Source organism: Urocitellus parryii, chromosome 7, assembly GCF_045843805.1.
Source record: "Urocitellus parryii isolate mUroPar1 chromosome 7, mUroPar1.hap1, whole genome shotgun sequence".
NCBI classification, from domain to species: Eukaryota; Metazoa; Chordata; class Mammalia; order Rodentia; family Sciuridae; genus Urocitellus; species Urocitellus parryii.
In genome coordinates this window covers 10012962-10035542 of record NC_135537.1, presented here as the reverse complement: position 1 = coordinate 10035542, position 22581 = coordinate 10012962, and positions in this window count along the sequence as shown.

The following is a 22581-nucleotide window of genomic DNA, read 5'->3' as shown; positions in this document are numbered from 1 at the left end:
TCAACTCAACTTTAGAAGAGGTAATAGCTGCAACAGATGGAATATCAGATAAAGAGTTCAGGATATATATGCTTCAGATGATCTGGAGTCTCAAGGAAGACATGAGACAGCAAAATCAGACAATGAAAGATCACATTGACAAACAAATCCAGGAAGTAAAAGATCAATTTCACAGGGAGATAGAGGTAATAAAAAACAAACAATTAGAAATTCTAGAAATGCAGGAAACAATAAACCAACTTAAAAACTCAATTGAGAATACTACCAGCAGAGTAGATCACTTAGAAGAGAGAACATCAGACAATGAAGACAAAGTATTTCAACTGGAAAAGAACATAGACAGCTCAGCAAGTCTGCTAAGAAACCATGAGCAGAACATCCAAGAATTATGGGACAATATCAAAAGACCAAATTTAAGAGTCATTGGGATACAGGAAGGCACAGAGCTCCATTCAAAAGGAATAAACTGTCTATTCAGTGAAATAATACGAGAAAACTTCCCAGAAAAGAAGAATGAGACAGAATCCCAAATCCTAGAAGCCTACAGGACGCCGAATGTGCAAAATCATAAGAGATCCACACCTAGACACATTATAATGAAGATGTCCAACATACAGAATAAGGAGAGAATTTTAAAAGCTGCAAGAGAAAGAAAGCAGATTACATTCAGGGGTAAACCAATCAGGATAACAGCTGATCTCTCAACACAGACTCTGAAAGCTAGAAGATCCTGGAATAACATATTTCAAACACTGAAAGACAATGGGCTCCAACCAAGAATCGTGTATCCGGCGAAATTAAGCTTCAGGTTAGAAGATGAAATTAAAACCTTCCAAGATAAACAAAAGTTAAAAGAATTCGCAGCTAGAAAACAATCTCTTCAAAAAATCCTTGGCAAAACATTACAGGAAGAGGAAATGGAAAATAACATTGAAAACCCACAATGGGAGGTAGGACAGTAAAGGGGGGAAAGTAGTCAAAGAGGATAACAAATCAGGTTTAGTAACATCAATAAACAAATATGGATAGAAGAACAAACCATATCTCAATAATAACCCTAAATGTTAATGGCTTAAACTCACCAATTAAGAGACACAGGCTAGTAGAATGGATCAAAAAACAAGACCCAACAATATGCTGTCTACAGGAGACGCATTTGATAGGAAAAGATATACATAGACTGAAGGTGAAAGGTTGGGAAAAATCATATCACTCATATGGACCGCGGAAACAAGCAGGAGTGTCCATACTCATATCTAATAAAATAGATTTCAAGCCAAAGCTAATCAAAAGGGATATAGAAGGACACTTCATACTGCTCAAGGGAACCATACACCAACAAGACATAACAATCATAAATATATATGCCCCAAATAATGGTGCAGCTGTGTTCATCAAGCAAACTCTTCTCAAGTTCAAGAGTCTAATAGACCACCATAAAATAATCATGGGAGACTTCAACACACCTCTCTCACCACTGGACAGATCTTCCAAACAAAAGTTAAATAAGGAAACTATAGAACTCAATAACACAATTAACAACCTAGACTTAATTGACATATATAGACTATACCACCCAACATCAAGTAGCTACACTTTTTTCTCAGCAGCACATGGAACCTTCTCAAAAATAGACCATATACTATGTCACAGGGCAACTCTTAGACAATACAAAGGGGCAGAGATAATACCATGCATCTTATCTGATCATAATGGAATGAAACTGAAAATCAATGATAAAAGAAGAAAGGAAAAATCAAGAATCACCTGGAGAATGAACAATAGGTTGCTGAGTGATCAATGGGTTTTAGAAGACATCAAGGAGGAAATTAAAAAATTCCTAGAGTTAAATGAAAACACAGACACAACATATCGGAATCTATGGGACACATTGAAAGCAGTTCTAAGAGGAAAATTCATTGCTTGGAGTTCATTCCTCAAAAAAAGAAAAAAACAACAAATAAATGATCTCATACTTCATCTCAAAATCCTAGAAAAAGAAGAGCAAAACAACAGCAAAAGAAGTAGAAGGCAAGAAATAATTAAAATCAGAGCTGAAATTAATGAAATTGAAACAAAAGAAACAATTGAAAAAATTGACAAAACTAAAAGCTGGTTCTTTGAAAAAATAAATAAAATTGACAGACCCTTAGCCATGCTAACGAAGAGAAGAAGAGAGAGAACCCAAATTACTAGCATACGGGATGAAAAAGGCAATATCACAACAGACACTTCAGAAATACAGAAGATAATCAGAAATTACTTTGAATCCTTATACTCCAATAAAATAGAAGATAGTGAAGGCATAGATAAATTCCTTGAGTCCTATGATCTGCCCAGATTGAGCCAGGAGGATATAGACAACCTAAACAGACCAATAACAATAGAGGAAATAGAAGAAACCATCAAAAGACTACCAACTAAGAAAAGCCCAGGACCGGATGGGTATACAGCAGAGTTTTACAAAACCTTTAAAGAGGAACTAACACCAATACTTTTCAAGCTATTTCAGGAAATAGAAAAAGAGGGAGAACTTCCAAATTCATTCTACGAGGCCAACATCACCCTGATTCCGAAACCAGACAAAGACACTTCAAAGAAGGAAAACTACAGACCAATATCTCTAATGAACCTTGACGCAAAAATCCTCAATAAAATTCTGGCGAATCGGATTCAAATACATATCAAAAAAATTATACATCATGATCAAGTAGGATTCATCCCTGGGATGCAAGGCTGGTTTAATATACGGAAATCAATAAATGTTATTCACCACATCAATAGACTTAAAAATAAGAACCATATGATCATCTCAATAGATGCAGAAAAAGCATTCGACAAAGTACAGCATCCCTTTATGTTCAAAATGCTAGAAAAATTAGGGATAACAGGATCATACCTCAACATTGTGAAAGCAATCTATGATAAGCCACAGGCCAGCATCATTCTGAATGGAGAAAAATTGAAGGCATTCCCTCTAAGATCTGGTACAAGACAGGGATGCCCTCTCTCACCACTTCTGTTCAACATAGTCCTCGAAACACTGGCCAGAGCAATTAGACAGACGAAAGAAATTAAAGGCATAAAAATAGGAAAAGAAGAACTTAAATTATCACTATTTGCAGATGATATGATTCTATACCTAGCAGACCCAAAAGGGTCTACAAAGAAGCTTTTAGAGCTAATAAATGAATTCAGCAAAGTGGCAGGATATAAGATCAACATGCATAAATCAAAGGCATTCCTGTATATCAGCGACAAATCCTCTGAAACGGAAATGAGGACAACTACTCCATTCACAATATCCCCCAAAAAAATAAAATACTTGGGAATCAACCTAACAAAAGAGGTGAAAGATTTATACAATGAAAATTACAGAACCCTAAAGAAAGACATAGAAGAAGACCTTAGAAGATGGAAAAATATACCCTGCTCATGGATAGGCAGAACTAACATCATCAAAATGGCGATATTACCAAAAGTTCTCTATAAGTTCAATGCAATGCCAATCAAAATCCCAACAGCATATCTTGTAGAAATAGATAAAAGAATCATGAAATTCATATGGAATAATAAAAGACCCAGAATAGCAAAAACAATACTAAGCAGGAAGTGTGAATCAGGCGGTATAGCGATACCAGACTTCAAACTATACTACAGAGCAATAGTAACAAAAACAGCATGGTACTGGTATCAAAACAGGCGGGTGGACCAATGGTACAGAATAGAGGACACAGTAACCAATCCACAAAACTACAACTATCTTATATTTGATAAAGGGGCTAAAAGCATGCAATGGAGGAAAGATAGCATCTTCAACCAATGGTGCTGGGAAAACTGGAAATCCATTTGCACCAAAATGAATCTGAATCCCTACCTCTTGCCGTGCACAAAAGTTAACTCAAAATGGATCAAGGAGCTTGATATTAAATCAGAGACACGGCTTCTGATAGAAGAAAAAGTTGGTTATAATCTACACGCTGTGGGATCGGGCTCCAAATTCCTCAATAGGACACCCATAGCGCTAGAGTTAACAAATAGAATCAACAAATGGGACTTACTCAAACTAAAAAGTTTTTTCTCAGCAAAAGAAACAATAAGAGAGATAAACAGGGAGCCTACATCCTGGGAACAAATCTTTACTCCACACACTTCAGATAGAGCCCTAATAACCAGAATATACAAAGAACTCAAAAAATTAGACAATAAGATAACAAATAACCCAATCAATAAATGGGCCAAGGACCTGAACAGACACTTCTCAGAGGAGGACATACAATCAATCAACAAGTACATGAAAAAATGCTCACCATCGCTAGCAGTCAGAGAAATGCAAATCAAAACTACCCTAAGAAACCATCTCACTCCAGTAAGACTGGCAGCCATTAGGAAGTCAAACAACAATAAGTGCTGGAGAGGATGCGGGGAAAAGGGCACTCTTGTTCATTGCTGGTGGGACTGCAAATTGGTGCAGCCAATTTGGAAAGCAGTATGGAGATTTCTCGGAAAGCTGGGAATGGAACCACCATTTGACCCAGCTATTCCCCTTCTCGGTCTATTCCCTAAAGCCCTAACAAGAGCATGCTACAGGGACACTGCTACATCGATGTTCATAGCAGCTCAATTCACGATAGCAAGACTGTGGAACCAGCCTAGATGCCCTTCAATAGATGAATGGATAAAAAAAGGTGGCATTTATACACTATGGAGTATTACTCTGCATTAAAAAATGACAAAATCATAGAATTTGGAGGGAAATGGATGGCATTAGAGAAGATTATGCTAAGTGAAGCTAGTCAATCTTTAAAAAACAAATACCAAATGACCCCTTTGATATAAGGGGAGTAAACAAGGACAGGGTAGGGACGAAGAGCTTGAGAAGAAGATTTACATTAAACAGGGATGAGAGGTGGGAGGGAAAGGGAGTGAGAAGGGAAATTGCATGGAAATGGAAGGCGATCCTCAGGGTTATACAAAATGACATATAAGAGGAAAGGAGGGGTAAGTCAAGATAATACAAATGGAAGAAATGATTTACAGTGGAAGGGGTAGAGAGAGAGAAGGGGAGGGGAGGGGAGGGGGGATAGTGGAGAATAGGACAGACAGCAGAATACATCAGACACTAGAAAGGCAATATGTCAATCAATGGAAGGGTAACTGATGTGATACAGCAATTTGTATACGGGGTAAAAGCGGGAGTTCATAATCCACTTGAATCAAACCATGTAATATGATGTATTAAGAACTATGTAATGTTATGAACGACCAATAAAAAAAAAAGAACATTATGTGATCAAATATAAAAAAAATATAAAAATAAACTATGTTCTGAATTTTATGCAAATTATAGAATGTCCAAATACCTAAATATTATATAGTAATTCAAAGTTACATTTTAAAAAGGTTTACAAAATGCTAATATAAGATGTCATACAATAATAAATATATTATGTCAATAATTTTATTAAAAATTAATACAGGCACATAGATGCACAGAAACACTAGACGATCAGGCACCAATACGCTTTTGTCTTCAAAAGGTGGCATCAATATGTTTTCATTGTCTTCCCTGTGTTTTTCTGTATTCCCTATTTTGTATAAGAAAGAATTATTACTTTTGATATCAAAAAGTAGGAGATTTTCTCCTAATTTACCAAAATAATATTCCTACATAGCCCAGAAACTATTAAATCACAAGTGGTATCATCTTTTAGGGCTTTGAATTCTGGGTACTCCTGGGGATTCATAAAATTTGCCAACAGGGAGCAGAGCCTTTGCCTTCTCTTAAAATAATCGTTCTAAAAATAATACCCTGCAGATTCCAGGCTTCACATGTGAGAAACACCAACTCCAGACTTGAGAAGGAAAATCACCAGGCTGAGAAATTGTTACAAGCCCAGCTGTGGCAGGTGCTGGATGGTAGCAACAGGGACAAGCAGAGACATAGCAACAGCTGGAGCAGGTATCAGCCCCTTCTAGGAAGGCAAACTGAGGGCTTTGGAAAAAATCAGGAGGTCTGGTGCATTTTAAGACAGGGTAAAGATGGGGGGAGGGAATTAGAAGAGGGAAGGAGATGAGAGAATCAGGGGAGTGGATGAGTGATAAAATGTGAGGGAGAGGAAGAAGGACCGGGAGAAAAGTGACAATGGGCAATACAGGGGAGAAGAACTTGGCCATTTGGGTCTTTGAAGCCAACTACACCTCAGTGCAGGTCTTGCTCTGCAATTCATCATCTGTACTCCTGGTTGAAATATTTAACCTGATCCTCATTTTAAAATTTTTCTTTACTTGCTTTAATCCAAATAAAACACAGGATATTTTTAACAATCTAATAGTGTCACATGGCTAATAGAAGTCTACCTGCCAGCCTTTCTATCCTTAATACCACTCTTCAAAAACACCACTTCAACTTTTCTGCTGATGTTTTGGGCATCTGCCTCCCTATTTCTAAAGAATAGGTCACATCAAAACTTCTTGCTCTTTCCGTCTGGAACATTATCTACTGAATTCCCACTGTGGAAGATGAGAATTCCTTTCCTTTCTAGAACTAGTCTGTCTCCCCTCAGTTCTACCCCACCCAACTCCCAGTATAGAGATATTTGCTCCCCTGCACCATCCACATGGTCACTTTTGGTTAAATCACTGCTCTGTGTTGAGACCATAATTACAACATAAGTATTATTCACTGCTGACCCAGGTTACAACACTCTCGTGGTCCTTTGACTTTCTGTTCGCTCTCATTTTCATGTCTATATGTATTACTAAAGTCTAATTTTTCAGGCCTAAACAGCAACAAAATAAATGTTTTTCAATAGCTCTGATACATCAGACTATAGGCAGCTTTAAATAACTGAAAAATTCTGTACCAACATCCTCTCCTGCTGGCCTTTGTGCCTCAGGTAACCACCATTCTGCTCTCTAAGGAAAGACATCATGCAGTGTTTTCAAACTTCAGTCATTAGGGTGCATCTCACAGTTTTGTTTTTTATTTTTCCTAATGTTTTCTTTAGTGTTTTCTATAAACTGACCTGTGATTTTTTTAATCAAATAAAATCATTTTAAATAAAATCATTTCCAAAGGAAACTCTAATTAACAATTAGAAAATCCTATATAACTACTAAGCTAAAGAACATTTGCTTAAAAACAAAAAGCATCTACCTACCCTCTCTTGTTTGTGTGTTAAGTTGAGGTATCCATGTGCTATTTTCAGATACTGCAAACAGTGTCTGAGGTATTCTGCGACTACAAAACAAATGAGAGTCACCTAGGACATGAATATCTTGTTCTATCAAGTTCATTATCACACTTAAATCTCACAATGACATGAAAAATGTTTTAATCTCCTGAATTTTTTATAGTTAGAAACTTAGGCTAAGAAAGGTGTCAGAGTTTGGCTAAAGCCACCTCACATGGCCAGAAAGTAGGGGAAATGGAATTTGCCCTTCTGGTTTCCAATGTTCCAAGCTTTGGGCACTGAATACAAAAGGCCATGTATGGTGAATGCTTCTATGCAGCGTGGGAAGGGCCATCACAGTGAACAGATGAGCTCCAATTCAGAAGAACCTTCCCCAGAGAAAAGATGGGTCTACCCTTAGCTTCCTCTTTAAAATATACAAAAAGGGAGAAGGGCCTCACAGCTCATCCAAATGCAAAAATAGACTCTCAGGAATGTCATGTGACTTGCATAAGGTCAGTTAGCACCTTTGCAAGAACAAGAATTTGGCTCCCATTTTACCTTTTGATTTTGTTTGTATTTTCTCATTATATTTCATTTCTTTAAATGCTAGTCAAAATTTAATTACTAGTTCCTTGTCCAGACCATTGCTAATCAATTGTGTAACCTTGGACAAAGGTCCAGTACAGAGCTATCAGAGGAAAAATGATACCTGCCCTAACTTCGTCAGGTTTGATGAAGATACATTAATATAATGGACAAGAAATTGCTTCTTATAAGTTGAAGGAAAGAGAAGAGTAGATGACTATTATAGAAGATCATTATAGAAGATAGATAGATGTTAGGTAGACAAAAGAGAGACAGAGAGATAACGAAAACCTTATCACCGATTTGATGGTATTAACAAGCAGGGCCTTTAAAGATAAATGATATCAGTGCCCTAAAAGCCCAAAGAGTTCATCATGTAAGGGCACAGCAAGAAGGTGCTGTCTGTGAACCAGGAGGAGGCCCCTCCCAGACTCCAAGTCTGCCAGTGCCTCAACCTTGAGTCTCCCAGCATCCAGAACTGTGAAAAATGCATTTCTGCTCTTCATAAGTCACCAATTTATGACATTTCTCTGTAGGAACACAAATGGATTAAGACAAAGGAGCTGAAGGAAAGAGGAAGGAAGAAAAAGGGAGAATAAAAAAAACTAGTTATCATCACATACCATAAGTATACCTGTTATCTTTCTATCACCCTACCCACCCACCCAAGATATCCACTCCAGTCTGGCTGGGGTGGTGTGGATGACCTGTTTAGCAGCACAGGATGCTGGGCATCCTGGGAGCCAGAGGTCACCATGATGAATTGTACTAATGCTGTTCAAGGAAATGCTTTTTCATAGTTAAAAACTTAGATTCCCATAACTTCTTGCCTGCTGCCATCCCTGAGGGATTGAGCTGATAGACACCTTTCAGTGCTGGAAGAAAGCTGACTGTTAGCTTTCACTGAGTGTGTGGTGGTCCTCCACAAACTGCCTGGGGACTGTGGCAAATTGCTCAGAAAGTCTCTGTTTCTTATAAACCACCCTGTTCTCATTGTGCTCTGCAGGATCTGAGCTGAAATCTGATTCATGGAGTGAGAATCAGAATACAAAATTATACATTTCTTCACTTTGGTTCCTCTTAGATATAATCTTGTCAAATGCTTGGGGCTGTTTAACTTTTATTAGTCATCTCTCTCTCTCTCTCTCTCTCTCTCTCTCTCTCTCTCTCTCTCTCTCCCCCCCCCCTTCTGAATTCCAGTTTCAAATATTGATCCATTAACTTTCTCTAATTTAATTTTCATAGATATATGTCATACAATTTGTCTTATACTTGATGAAATAATCTTTCATGCATTTCTTTAGCAATATAGTATAAGTGACATTTTAGCAACATGATAGCTATGTAAATAGTCTATTTTAAGCAATATTAAAATACCATGTATAATTTAGCTAAAGAATATTGTTTTATGAACCAACAAATATTCTTAGGCCCATGTTCACAAACTGACAGTTAAAAAGATTAAACTTGATGTTTAATTTAAGAGTATGTTTGTGTGGCTCCTCCAAGAAGCAATACTGAGACCCAGAAGTTTATCAAGGATGATGTTGTGAAATATTAAAGCAGTATAGGGGAGCAGAATTGGGCAGGGAGAGCCAGAGATTCAGGATGGGGATCAGATAAGTATCAGCCCACTCAAAGGGAAGTGTCAGAACAAATGCTTCCCATGAGAGATGCCTCACATTAGACAGAAAGGACCTGGCCCTAGACCCCCACCCTGCTGAATCATGTTACAGAGAATATCAAACTGCATGTGGTTTTACAGTAGTCAGCTTTCTGCAGCTGTGGACTCCATACCCACAGTAGGAACCAAAGGAGGATCAAAAATATTCCTCAAAGAAAAATTTATTCTAATCTAAATATGTATGGACATTTTTTTTCTTATCACTGTTCCCTAAATAATACATTATTACAACTGGCAGCTGGGATTTGGTAGGGAGCCTCTGTCCTGTGGTCCTTCAAATGGACAGTCATTTGAGTCAAATCACCAGACTGAAGACACTCCTGAGAAACGAGGGCTCCCAGCAGGCAGGACACACAGGCTAATGTTGGGTGGGTCTCTAGAAGTTCTCAGAGAAGTGCAGTGATGTTCCACCCGTCCAGCTTTGGAATTAGCAGTCAAATGGACACTGATATTAAGAGGAACTATACTTTCTCTCTGAAAAAAAATACAGAAAAATAAATCCCTCTGTAGGAACCCCAGGAAAGCTTATTACTTTCAGAAAATATTTTTCTTCCTTTTTCAATGCTTAGTGAAGATTAAAAGCAGAAGACAAATTGCACTGTTAGTTGTTTTTATACGTGAACCAAAAACATTCTGTAAAGATTCAATTTTAAATCAATAACGTTTCTGGAAGAATTGTATAGTCTGAGGTTCCCCAGTAGAGAATCATAATTTAGGGGTGAGGAAGAGCAACACAGAAGGTTTGCAGAATTACTAATTAAAGAAATCAGCTCAAATGGGATGGTATTTCCCTGAAACATTCTGAATCATCCAATCTGGGGGCTGGAGAAGGGAAGCAAGAGAGCATCTTGGCATCTTCCAGAACAAGCAGTTCACCAGAAAATCCTTACCTGTTCTTTTATGTAAGCCCTTGGACAATAAAAGAATGTTCATTCTCCCTTGATAGTACAGCCAGTCAGCGAGTCACCAAGTCAATACTCATTGAGCACTTATTTAGCACCCACATTCATATTAAAAAGATGCCATTGGCATAATTGGGACAAGCAGGAGAGACAAAGCCTCCTGGGACGTCAGCCTCATCAGTTTCAAGTCTCCACCCTTGCTATTCCCTCTTTTATTGATTTTTCTTCTCCATTCCTTCATCAGCAAAATGGAGATAAAATATCCACAACTTCATATGGTTGATGAGAGCATCACAAGAAAAAGACATGGGCTTTGCATTCAGAAAGCCTTGACCAGGATTTATCCATGCTTTGCCCTTCTGTTATCTGTATGATGTTGTCAAATCTCTGCTTATTTTCTTCAACTGGAAAATGAAAGTGCAAAATACCCTAATGAGCTGTTGTGAAGATCAGAGACAATTTACCCAGTGTGGAACACACGTGTCTGGTCAATGGGTTACCTTATTTTCAAAGTAGTGCATAAACTGTGAAGTTCTGTGTGGACTATGGGAATGCCTTGCCTTAGCTTCGGCCTCTATGGTAACCCCCATGCACTTGGTGCATTGAACCCAACAAGGTTGGGTATAAACATGAATGAGCTTTATTTCTCCCAACACTGCTTATCCTCCATCCTCAATGCTCCCCATCAGTGTCTTATCTCAAAACCTTTTGCTGGCTGGTGTCCTCTTGCCTGGATGCTCAAGATTAGTTCTGAGGCTAAGGAAACACACACGTCTTCAGAAGCCAGATAATAGAAAGAGAAGCCTGGTGTGGCACCCTCTCTGCCTGACAGTTCCTTCCTGCTCTCCTTCCACCTGCCCAGGTAAGCTCAGAATAGACCAATTGTTCCTGCTCCTAGCTGAATCCAACCAGGGCATGCTCTTCCTATCTTTACAGCACTGCTCCTTCCCTGAGCTACTGTGGAGTCCCCAACCACATAAACATTCCAATACCCCCAATGGTATGAAGAACACACTCCCTTCATCTTCATCACTCTCCTCTTCCTCTTCTCATTACCATCTTTATTTATAGGTTGTTGTTGTTTATTTATATAATGGAGTTACAAAATCAATGGCTAGTGTTGTGTCTCCAATTGAGCAACATCCTAACAAGCCTGGGAGAGGTGTCAGGCCCCAGTTTCCATGGGCTTCTTAGTGCTGTTCTCTCTTTATATGTTTCTTGGTTCTCAGATCTGGATCTTGACTGCCCATTCACTCAGCACACTGGGACACTGGGCTCACCTTTAATACTCTCCAGAAGTGTCAGGTATGTTGAATGGACAATGGGACCCAAGCATTGTAGTGAGATTGAGACTCCACTCTGGAAATGGAAAAGGGATGGACATGGAGCAGGAATTATTTAAGAATTCTTAGATTGACATTCTTATTTTTTACATAGCCAGAATTATAAAGCAATTTTCTTTTCTTCCAGCCAAATACTACATTCAGAGCTTACATATAATTAGCTCCAAGTCTGCAAAGGCACTCAGATTCTTTCTCATCATTTGCTCTATCTTTGGTCATGTTCTTTATATCTGAGTTGAAAAGCCAATTCTTATTACCAGTCAATAGGGTGCATGCATCACCAAATATTAGTTCATTTTCTCTACGCAGTCATTCTGTGAAGTATTCATTGTTGTTCCATTCTTAGGAATAAGAAAACAAAGCCTCTGAGAAATTCAACAGCTCAGAGATCAGAAATCTATTGTGTGAAATAGAGGTTTTCTGATTCCACCTTTTATGCTCCTCGCATCTCATGATATGACTTCCTCACTTGTCCTTCCAGATTATTCTCTAAACCCACTTTCTTGAGACAGCAAAGCACAGGGCACAGGCACTGCCTTTAGAATAGCCCCAGCTCAGGCATGTGAAGCCATTGATCTCTCTGGATCTGCTTCTTCTTAAAAAAAAAAAGAAAAGAAAAGAATCACAGTGATGTCTGCATTGAATGTTGCAAATACTAACTAAAATACCACATCTGAAAAGTGCTATGTAAACAATAAAGATCTCTAGGAGAGTTAGCTACAGCTTTTGTCTTCTCTGTACTGTCTCATCTATTCTCACCCTGCTGGTCATTAGCAGCATGCAGTGGGTCTCTGACTCAGTTGGAAGATTCCTGAAGGCAGACACCATGCTCCTTTCCTCTCCACCCTCACAGTGCATGAGAGCACTGTGACCGAACACCACCTCACTCAGGGCACACCTGAAGAAAAGATGCAAGCTCACTAAAGAACACATGCTTCTCTCACACACTGCTCTTCAGACTGTAGATTGTGCACCAATTTTGGAAAAGAGTGTAGCAGTATCTATTACCATTGCATGCCATATGTCTAAGAACAAAGCAATTCCATCTCCAGGTGTATATGCAACAGAAATGCCTCTACATTCACAGCAAAAAATAAAATGCTCTGGCAGCACTATTTATAATAGCTCAAACCTAAATATCCTCTAGAATAGACTACAGTATATTGATGTAAACAATAATACAAGTAGTGAAAAGTGAGCTATGAATACATGCAACAATACAGACAAGTATCACAGAAATAATGTTAGATAAAATAAACCAGACACAAGGAGTATATACCATTCCATTAATATAAGTTCACAAGCAGGAACAATTACTCCATGGTGTTTGAAGCCAAGAGAGTAGTCATTCTTTTAGAAGGAGTAATAACTAAAGGGTTTTGAAAGGACCCTTTGGAGTGGTGATTGTGTTTGGTTTCTTTATCTAAGCGCTGATTACATGGGTTTATTTACTTTGTGAAAACTCACCAAATTTTGCACTTTCCTATTTATATGCTTTATAACAATAAAAAAAAGGTTAAGAAAGAATAAATTCTCTAATGAATGAATGGAAAAACACAATGGAAAATAATACAAGCAAGTTTTGATAGAGAAGAGTTTAAAAGACCCAGAATGGCCTACATAAAGCCTTCTACAACCTAGTTGTTTTCCACTTCCCTACCTTCATTTCTGCAATTCCTTCCATTCATTTTTTTTTGCTGTGCATAATTGTTCAGCATGTGCTATATTGTCAGTTTTACTGCATTCCCACAAGTTCACTGCAAATGCCTCCATCCTTGCACTCACCGGCCTTAGCAAATGCTGCTGAATCAACACAGGATAGCCCTGCTAAGAGATTTGGTCCAAATCTTGGTCTTAACTTGTGTCCTTCCTTCCATATGAATTTACTTTTCCTCTTATGAGTGAATCAAGAAACCAAGTACCCCAACCACTAATACTTCACCTGTATTATTTTCTTTTTTATTATTTTTAATTTTTAAAAATAAATGACAGCAGAATGCATTACAATTCAGTTTACACATATAGAGCACAATTTTTCATACTTCTGGTTGTATATAAAATATGTTCACACCAATTTGTGTCTTCAGACATGTACTTTGGATAATGATGTCCATCACATTCCACCATCATTGCAAAAACCCTTACCCTTCCCATCCCTCCCACCCTTCTGCCCTATCTAGAGTTCCTCTATTCCTCCCATGCTCCCTCTCCTTACCCCACCTTTTATCAGAGAAAACATTAGGCATTTTTTTTAGATTGGCTAACTTCACTTAGCACTATCTTCTCCAACACCATCCCTTTACCTGAAAATGCCATGATTTTATTCTTTTTTATGCTGAGTAATATTTCATTGTATATATATGCTACAATTTTTTATCCATTCATGTACTGAAGGCATCTAGGTTGGTTCCATAGTTTAGCTATTGTGAACTGTGGTGCTATAAACAATGATGTGGCTGTGTCCCTGTAGTATGCTGATTTTAAGTCCTTTGGGTATAGACCAAGGAGAGGGATAGCTGGGTCAAATGGTTCTTCCATTCCCAGTTTTCCCAGGAATCTCCATACTGCTTTCCAAGTTGGCTGCACCTATTTGCAGTCCCACCAGCAACATATAAGTGTGCCTTTTTCCCCACATACTCGCCAACTCTAGTTATTGTCTTCATAATAACTGCCATTCAGACAGCAGTGTGATGAAATCTTAGAGTAGTTTTTATTTGCATTTCTCTAATTGATAGAGATGATGAACATTTTTTCATATATTTGTTGATTGATTGTATATCTTCTTCTGAGAAGTGTCTGTTTAGGTTTTTTGCCCATTTATTGATTGGGTTATTTTGGTTTTTTGGTGTTTAGTTTTTTGAGTTCTTTATATACTGAAGAGATTAGTGCTCTGTGTAAGGGGTAAACATTTGCTCCCAAGTGTAGGCTCTCTATTCATCTCACAGATTGTTTCTATTGCTGAAAAGAAAATGTTAGTTTGAATCCATCCCATTTATTGATTCTTGGTTTTAATTCTTGTGCTATAGGAGTCTTATTAAGGAAGTTAGGGCCTACTTTTTCTTCCATTTGACGCAGAGTCTCTGGTTTAATTCCTAAGTCCTTGATCCCCTTTGAGTTGAGTTTTGTGCATGGTGAGAGATAGAGGTTTAATTTCATTTTGTTGCATACGGATTTCCAGTTTTCCCAGCACCATTTGTTGAAGAGGCTATCTTTTCTCCAATGTATGTTTTTGGTACCTTTGTCCAATATAAGCTATCTGTAATTATGTGGGTTAGTCTCTGTGTCCTCTATTCTGTACCATTGGTCTGCCAGTCTGTTTACCTGTATTATTTTCAACTAGAGACTATCATTAGACACACACTGGTCAGGAATTGGTGATGTCTTTCCCATAGTACTTCATTCTCACAGTTATAGCCCAAGAATCAGTATGTCTACCATCTATTCCCCAAATGCAGCATGAAAGGTAACAAAAAAAAAAAAGGTTCTAAGAACAGGATATATGCATTTATGTTCCCTGTCACCAATATTCCTGACTAGGGTCTTCATCTACATCTGTATCATATCTGCAAACTAGATGAGTACAATACAGAGTGACACCTGGCCAGCTATTCCTTCATCATCTGAAACAAATGATACTGTTTTCTTCCATTTGCTTACAAGCAAGGGAGCAGTCAACCACATGGTGGAGTAAGACTTGTTTGTATCGGCGGCCGCCATCCACACAGTTGTAGATTTATTATAAAGACTGATATGATTACAGTGGCAGTCAGATGATCAAACTGTTCTAGGACATACTGTATCTTAGTGTGAGCCTTTGTTTTGTCTTTTACTAACAATCTCCACTTTATTTTCTTGAATTGAGGGCTGCAGCCATGTCTCTAGTGACACAGACCAACGTCTTAGGACCTGGAGGAAAATGACAGTGCTCTCCAGGGAGATTTTGGCTCCGGCTCATATTCGTGTGAGTGTGCAAAGTAGCAGAGGCAAATGCTTTTATCCCACCTCCCAAGTCCTTATCTCTGATCAGATTCTCAGCTATTTCTGACGCTTCTCTTTATTTAATGATGTTTGCTCAAACTACCTTTAAGAGTTCTATGGTGGGGGGGCGCTCTAGATCTATGCAGCCGTGGTCCTTCATACATATTTGGGGTAAAGCCTGTTTTAGTTAATTGGATTAGTTTAGTTTTTACTTTGATTGAATTAAAGCCTGTTTTGTTTTTTTTAGTTCCTTGTGTCCATGTCTTTCTGCATGCACAAGAGTCTCCATTTCTCACAGATGGGGCAATGGCTATCACAATAACCTCTGAGCGTACACACTAGACATTCCAAGAATATCTGGTGAATTATCCTCCTTGTGGAAGAGAAATTCTCATTGAGAAAAATCAAAGGCCTCAATAAAGTCAAAATCTACTGTTTCAATTTTTCCATCCTTCTGCCATAGAAAGAAAACAGACCGGTTTGATGTTATCGATTCTTTGCAAAGCCTTGCAGTTTTTCACCCAAAACCTTGTGCTCTTATGTCTGCTTAGGGATTGATTTCTGGAGAGAGGTTTGGTTTGTTTGTTTCACACTATGACACTAGGATGGATGCACGCCATGCCACAGCACCCTCTCTCCTTTCACGAGAACGGACTGAAATTGCTCCTTTCCTGCACTCTGACCACCTCCCCCAAGCTTCTTGAATCATTTAAAATCATTTCTAGTGGTTGCAATAACCCAATTAGACTTCAAGTAAACTTGAACTTGCCAATTAAAAATGCAGTGCTCTTAGTTAAAATGTAACCAAGATTTCTCCCGGCCATGTCAATATAGTAGTTAAAATGATATTTTCTTAACATTGATAAAATAGTATATTTCTGCTTCCTCTTCACAAACTATTATGAGACTCCCATCTAAGTTAAAGTCTTCCCCACAAAACATTCCTGGGGTCACTGAGGATGCCTGGCACATTTGCAAACAAATCCTCTGGGCCCCGCCCCTGGGGACCCACCATGTTCTTCTCTCCCAGTCCCCTACTTTGACTGTGTCTTCTTGTCATCAACCATGAAACCATCATGAAGCTGCCTTCCATTCCTGTGGTTTTGTTATCACCCACCGAAGAGGGACATCTGCTACCACTTCTTCACTTGAGAGAGAAGCTAGTGTAGCTAATTCCCAGATGGATGAGACTGTGCTGCCTTCTGGAAAATTCTAACCTCCCTTGGAATCTCCCTAGAGTAGTCCTGCCTCAGGGATTTGCATCTTCTTTTGCAAGGATGGTTCTTTTAGGTTTTACTCTCAGTCCCCTCTCCATAGAAACAGGCCAGGTATAACAACTGGGCCCTGAACAAGCTGAGTGGCAGACACTGGGCATGATTCAAATGACCCTGCACTTTCATATAAACCAAAGTATTCCAGATGAAATCCTTTGTCCAAACTCTGTCGCTGCTCTGAAAGATGTCTTTCCCCAAGAAATTCGTAGTTCATCACAATAGAATGCTTGTGGGTGTGTCGAAATGGCCTTTAGACATAACCACATATATATTCACATCAGAGTATATAGGGCTATTGTTTGGAGTCAAGCTGAGACTTCTACAGTATACAATAGGAAACTGACATCTGTACCCATGTACTTTCCTTTCCCATTCTCTCATCCTGTATTTTACCTTGTCCACAGTTTATAGATAACATTTAAATTTTTCTATTCTTTAGTCAATTCAATTAAATTCAGTAAGGCTATGCACAATGGTACATGCCTGTAATCCCAGCAACTCAGAGGCAGGAGGATGGCAACTTCAAGGCCAGCCTCTGAAACTCAGCAAGAGTTTCAAAATAAAATCAAAATAAAATAGGATTTGGATGTAGTTTAGTAGTATAGCACTCCTGGGTACAATCCCCAGTACTGAAAAGAAATTAGTAAGAACTTACTGAGAACTTCCAATATGCCATATTTGTCAGTCCTGGGGTGCATAGATAAATAAACCAGGAACCCTGTACTCCAGGTTTTTAGCCTGATGGAAGATGTAAATAAGTATTTACCATGCAGGTTGATGATTTTTGTGGTAGGGGTTAAATACAGCTACTGTGGGAACACAAACAGAGAAACTTCTTTAGTTCAGGGACCAGAGATTTCCTGAAAGAGATAATGTCAAAGTTGGGTGGTGAAGGACAAGTAGGCCCCACTGGATGGGTTGGATTGGAGACAAGGAGGGCAGAGAGAATATCGTGAGCCCAGATTCTGAGGTAGGCAACCCATGGTGTTCTTGGGGGGAACTCCAAGTTATGGGGCATTATGAGAACATGAGGTGAAGGCTTAGGCAAGGCTAGTATAGGAGGTTGTATCTATTTGTGGCTGCTAAGACTTATGACCATATCTTTATATTTAGCTTATTTCCCATTTCCAGGCCTTGAGGGTTTGCATTTTCTCCATGAGTTTTCCAAAAGAAAGCACAATCATTCTAGCTACCTGTCCCTTACACAAAAGAAGCTGCGTTTCTTTCAATTGGTAAAACACTTGTAACAGAAAAACTAAACCTTCAGCATCACCAATGCTTGAAGAAATCACAGCAGAAAAACTAAACATTCAGCAGAGATAACTTCTGTTGTGATTTCTTCAAGAATTGGTGACTCACCTTCAAGGTCTTTAATTTACCATTCCTATAGATGCTGCAGAGTTCAGCATCTATGCCCTAGGATACTGAAGAGAAAGGAACTCAGAGGCTGGCAGTTTCTTGGTGAAGTGACATGCCAATATACCATCTCTGACCAAGGTGACTCCAACACCTTCACGTATGGTCAGCTTTTTTGTGCACTTAAAACTGAAAGGCTGTCACTCCAAGCAGCTCCCTGACCACTTTTTAACTGGGTGTAGTGAAATTGTGCTGCACATAATACAAAAAAGGAGGAGATGGCAATAGTAAATCATCAGGATGGAGGACAGACTAACAAAACAATTCAGTAGTTTAGTACAAAAATTACTTTGCATGTTCATCTCCGAGTCCGATACAGCAGAGAGGAGCTCTGTTCCTGCCCTCATCCCTGTATCCAGGTTTCATCCATTTGCTGTTTAACTGTCTTCAACTGTCTTGAAAGTTTCCATGGAAGAGAAAAAGGGAGCACAGTGAATCTCACGGAAAAGGAGGTGTTAGTCTAGGAATGTTCGTCATGACTCCTGCACATGTATTTGCTCATGTTCTGGACTCAGTCATGCAGGCTCAATCCAATTCCAAATGTGCTCTAGAAGAAAATTAGCCATTTAGCTAAACACATGGCATTACCGCAGACACACTAAGGAAGAAGAAAAAACTAGAGCTGACAATTTTCTTTTGTAGCATTGATCACTAACTCAAGGGAACATACAGAAAACATGCAGTTATCACCCACTATAATAACTTTGTATTGAACATTAAGCCACTTCCTTGTGATGAGGTCAAGATGGACTTACCATCCTAGGCACTAAGAATGACAGATACATACTTAAGTGCCTAGATATATATGTTTATGAACATTAGAAACATTTAAAAGAAGCTGTTACAGTTTGAATCTTTAAGGCCCCTGAAAAGCTCATGAGTTAGACAATGCAGGAATATCAGAGGTAAAATGACTATGAGAGCTGTGACTTCATCAGTAGATTAATCCACTTGATGGATTAATAATCTGAATGTACTACTGTGTGGTAACTATAGACAGGTGGGATGCTGTTGGAGGAAGTAGGTCACCAGAGGCCTGACCTTGGGAACTGTATCTGTCCCTGGCCTGGCTCCTCCCCTGCCCTCCCTCTGGCTCTCTGCTTCCCAGCTCTCCTCTGCCACTGCCACACCCTTCCAGCACGGTGTCCTGCCTCACCTGTCTCAGAGCAATGGAGTCATCTAACCATGCACCAGAACCACGAGCCAAAATGAACCTTTCCCCCCTCAGTGGTTCTCGTCAGGTATTTTGGTCACAGAGATGAAAAGCTGACTAGCACAGAAGTCTTGTAAATGACCACAGAGAACCAGAGGATGGAATGTACAGCTTTTGAAGCAATAAGAATCTGTGAGTTTTGCTAATAAATGCTATAGTCTGAGAAATGTCCTTTACTGTGTTCCCTTCTGAGTCTATACTGTTAAATTTCCTATTTTTTTCCATATAACAAGATGTCACATTCATAAAAACACCCAGCAAAAGCCATCTTCACAGACTACTCCTCATTGACTGTGGTTGCAAAAGAATCAAATTAAACTTGAGAGAAAAAAAAATGTACCTTTTCATCATCCAGGAGCAAATATCTACTTAATGACAGGGACTATGTAACATTTACACATAGATCTAAAATATTAGCATCTTGGGAGGAATGATAGAATATAAAGAAGGTCATTTTGGTTCATTACATCAGCTTCTTGCAAAGCTTCACAGACTTCTGAGTTAATTCTACAATTTTTATGTTTATCATTTCAGTGCCTAGATCTATTTGTGGGTTGGCCATTTTTTAATCCACCAAAAAAAATTACAAAACATCTTTTTATACTTTTACCAAACTTTAGATGTTATAAGGGAATATAAAAGCAAATAGCTTGCATAAAGACATTTCAGTTCAAGAAATACTTTTATAATGCTGGTTTGGGAGTGGTATTGAAACTCATCTTATGGTAGTTGTCATTTTGTGTCAAACTTCTGTCACTTTTTGTGTTCCTCTTTCCACCCTTGGGTAATCACAGTCATTAATATTTTGATAATGTGAAGCATCTTCTTATCCCTATTGGCATAGTGACCAAAATGAAACACGTAATCATGTTTTTAAATAATAAAATGTTGCCATTGCTCTTGGTTGACCTTGTCCAGGCAGAGGTGGCTCTCTCTCCCCTGTGTGCATTCCTCCATGACAGTTTCCTCCTCTTGGACTGTGATTATCTATCACACAGTCAAGACTTGTGATAAGTCTAAGTTTCCTAAAGAACAAACTGAATATATTAACTCTCAAAAAATATGTGAAAGTAGGCTTCAAGGAAAGCTAAATTGGGATATTTACATGTTTTCTCTCCCTTTTTGCCCTCTGTTATTCTATCTATCTATCTATCTCTCCCCCCCATCCCCTTTCTCTCCATCTTTAGTTACTCTTCCTCAAAGAGTTTGGAGACATTCTGTCCCTGGGGGTAAAAGAAAGCTTATTGAGTCTCAGTTTACATGATCTTCTAGCTTCTTAATTTCAGGAGGTACTCATTCTAAATCACAAGTCCTTCCCCCCCCCCACATAGAACTCTAATTGGTTCTCCTGGATGAATCACTCTGGCTTAGGGGAAAGAGAATATTTGATTCCCAGGCTTTAGTCAGAGCCCTATTCACTCTGGATTTCAGGAAGTTCTCCCTTTAATCTCCAAATCAACACTTCTGCTTCTAGTGTACATATGACACCTTCAAGTGAAATTCATCTGAGCTGGATTCATTTTCGGAGGGACACTGAGCGCAACTTCAGGAGGTCCACTTTGATGTGGAAAGGAGTGAATTTTTAAAAGTTGAGGATAATATGTGCATCACAAAATGCAGATTTTGGGGACAAATTGGGGCAGCTAATAGAGGAGCATATCCGGTAGGTCATGAGGCTGAGGTGGAAAGAATTAGGGAAGAAATTGATGGGGATAAAACCCCAAAAGAGAGAACCATGGGATGTCTCATTTCTAGTGATCTAGTGAGCTCTTCAATTAGAGCTTTGGTTTCCTTCTCCTCATCTCTATGAGTCAGGGGTAATAGAAAGAGATATAAGAGCTACACTCTTGAATCACCTCTAGGGTTCAAACTTATAGGACACTACAGTACTCTGTTCTCCAAAGTTGCTTCTAGGTCTTTCTATTAAAAGTGGATTAATGCAGGCCTAGTCTGTGTCCACCACAGAGCTTCTGTTTTGCAGCTGTCAGTATAGACCATTCTAGTGGAGTTCTAGACCAACTTCTTATGACCTCAGGCCTTAAAGGATAATCATCTTTATAAAGTATCTTTATCACTGTCATCAACCATGGTCTATGACACAGTTGACCTTTACCCCACCTCTGCCTCTAGTGTTAGTCAATTTAGCATCCACCCTTATGATTCATCTACTGCCTTGACTTCATAATTATCTCAATTGTTGTTTAAATAATGTCCTACTCTTCTCCATTTCACCCATCTAGTAATGTGTATTTTAACAGAGAAAATTTGCATGTAATGCCTAACACATAAAGATAAATTCAGTTCAAATATATGAATTACTAAGGTAGAGGCCAGCAAGGAAGATATTTTGTACTCATACAGTTTTTTAGAACAGTTCAAATTTGTTATATTCTTTTATAACCCTCAGTCAGTCACCTATAATTACCTACCTGACTGCCCCCAACGTGGACACCCTTTTAGTTCTTTCTACTTGCCTGTTCATATTTTGTTTTCAAAGCAAAATTAAGGGACATTGGCTCCATATGGTATTTCTTGTTCTGTTTTGTGAACTTGTCACAAGGATAAGAGCAGAATGCCATGTCATGTATTAAATTCAGGAAACCCAGATGAGCTGAAACAACTTCCAAAAAAGAACAATATTGGAATACTCACTTCCCAATTTCAAAACTTACTACAAAGTTATGATAATCAATGTAATAAGGATAAACATATAAATCAATAGAATAGAATTAAAAATAGAAGCAATCACTAATGACTATAGTCAATTTGTTTTTTGACAAAGACAATTCAGTGGGTAAAGGAAGAGTCTTTACAACAAATGGTGCTGGGACAAGAAAATACTACATTCAAAAGAATGAAGTTGGACCCCTACCTCACACCACACATAAAACTCAACTCAGCATGGGTCAAAGATCTCAATGTAAGACTAAAACTGCCCATCTCTTAGGATAGAACATAAGGTTATTGCTTTTAACCTTGGATTTGGCTATCTATCTTAGATGTGACAC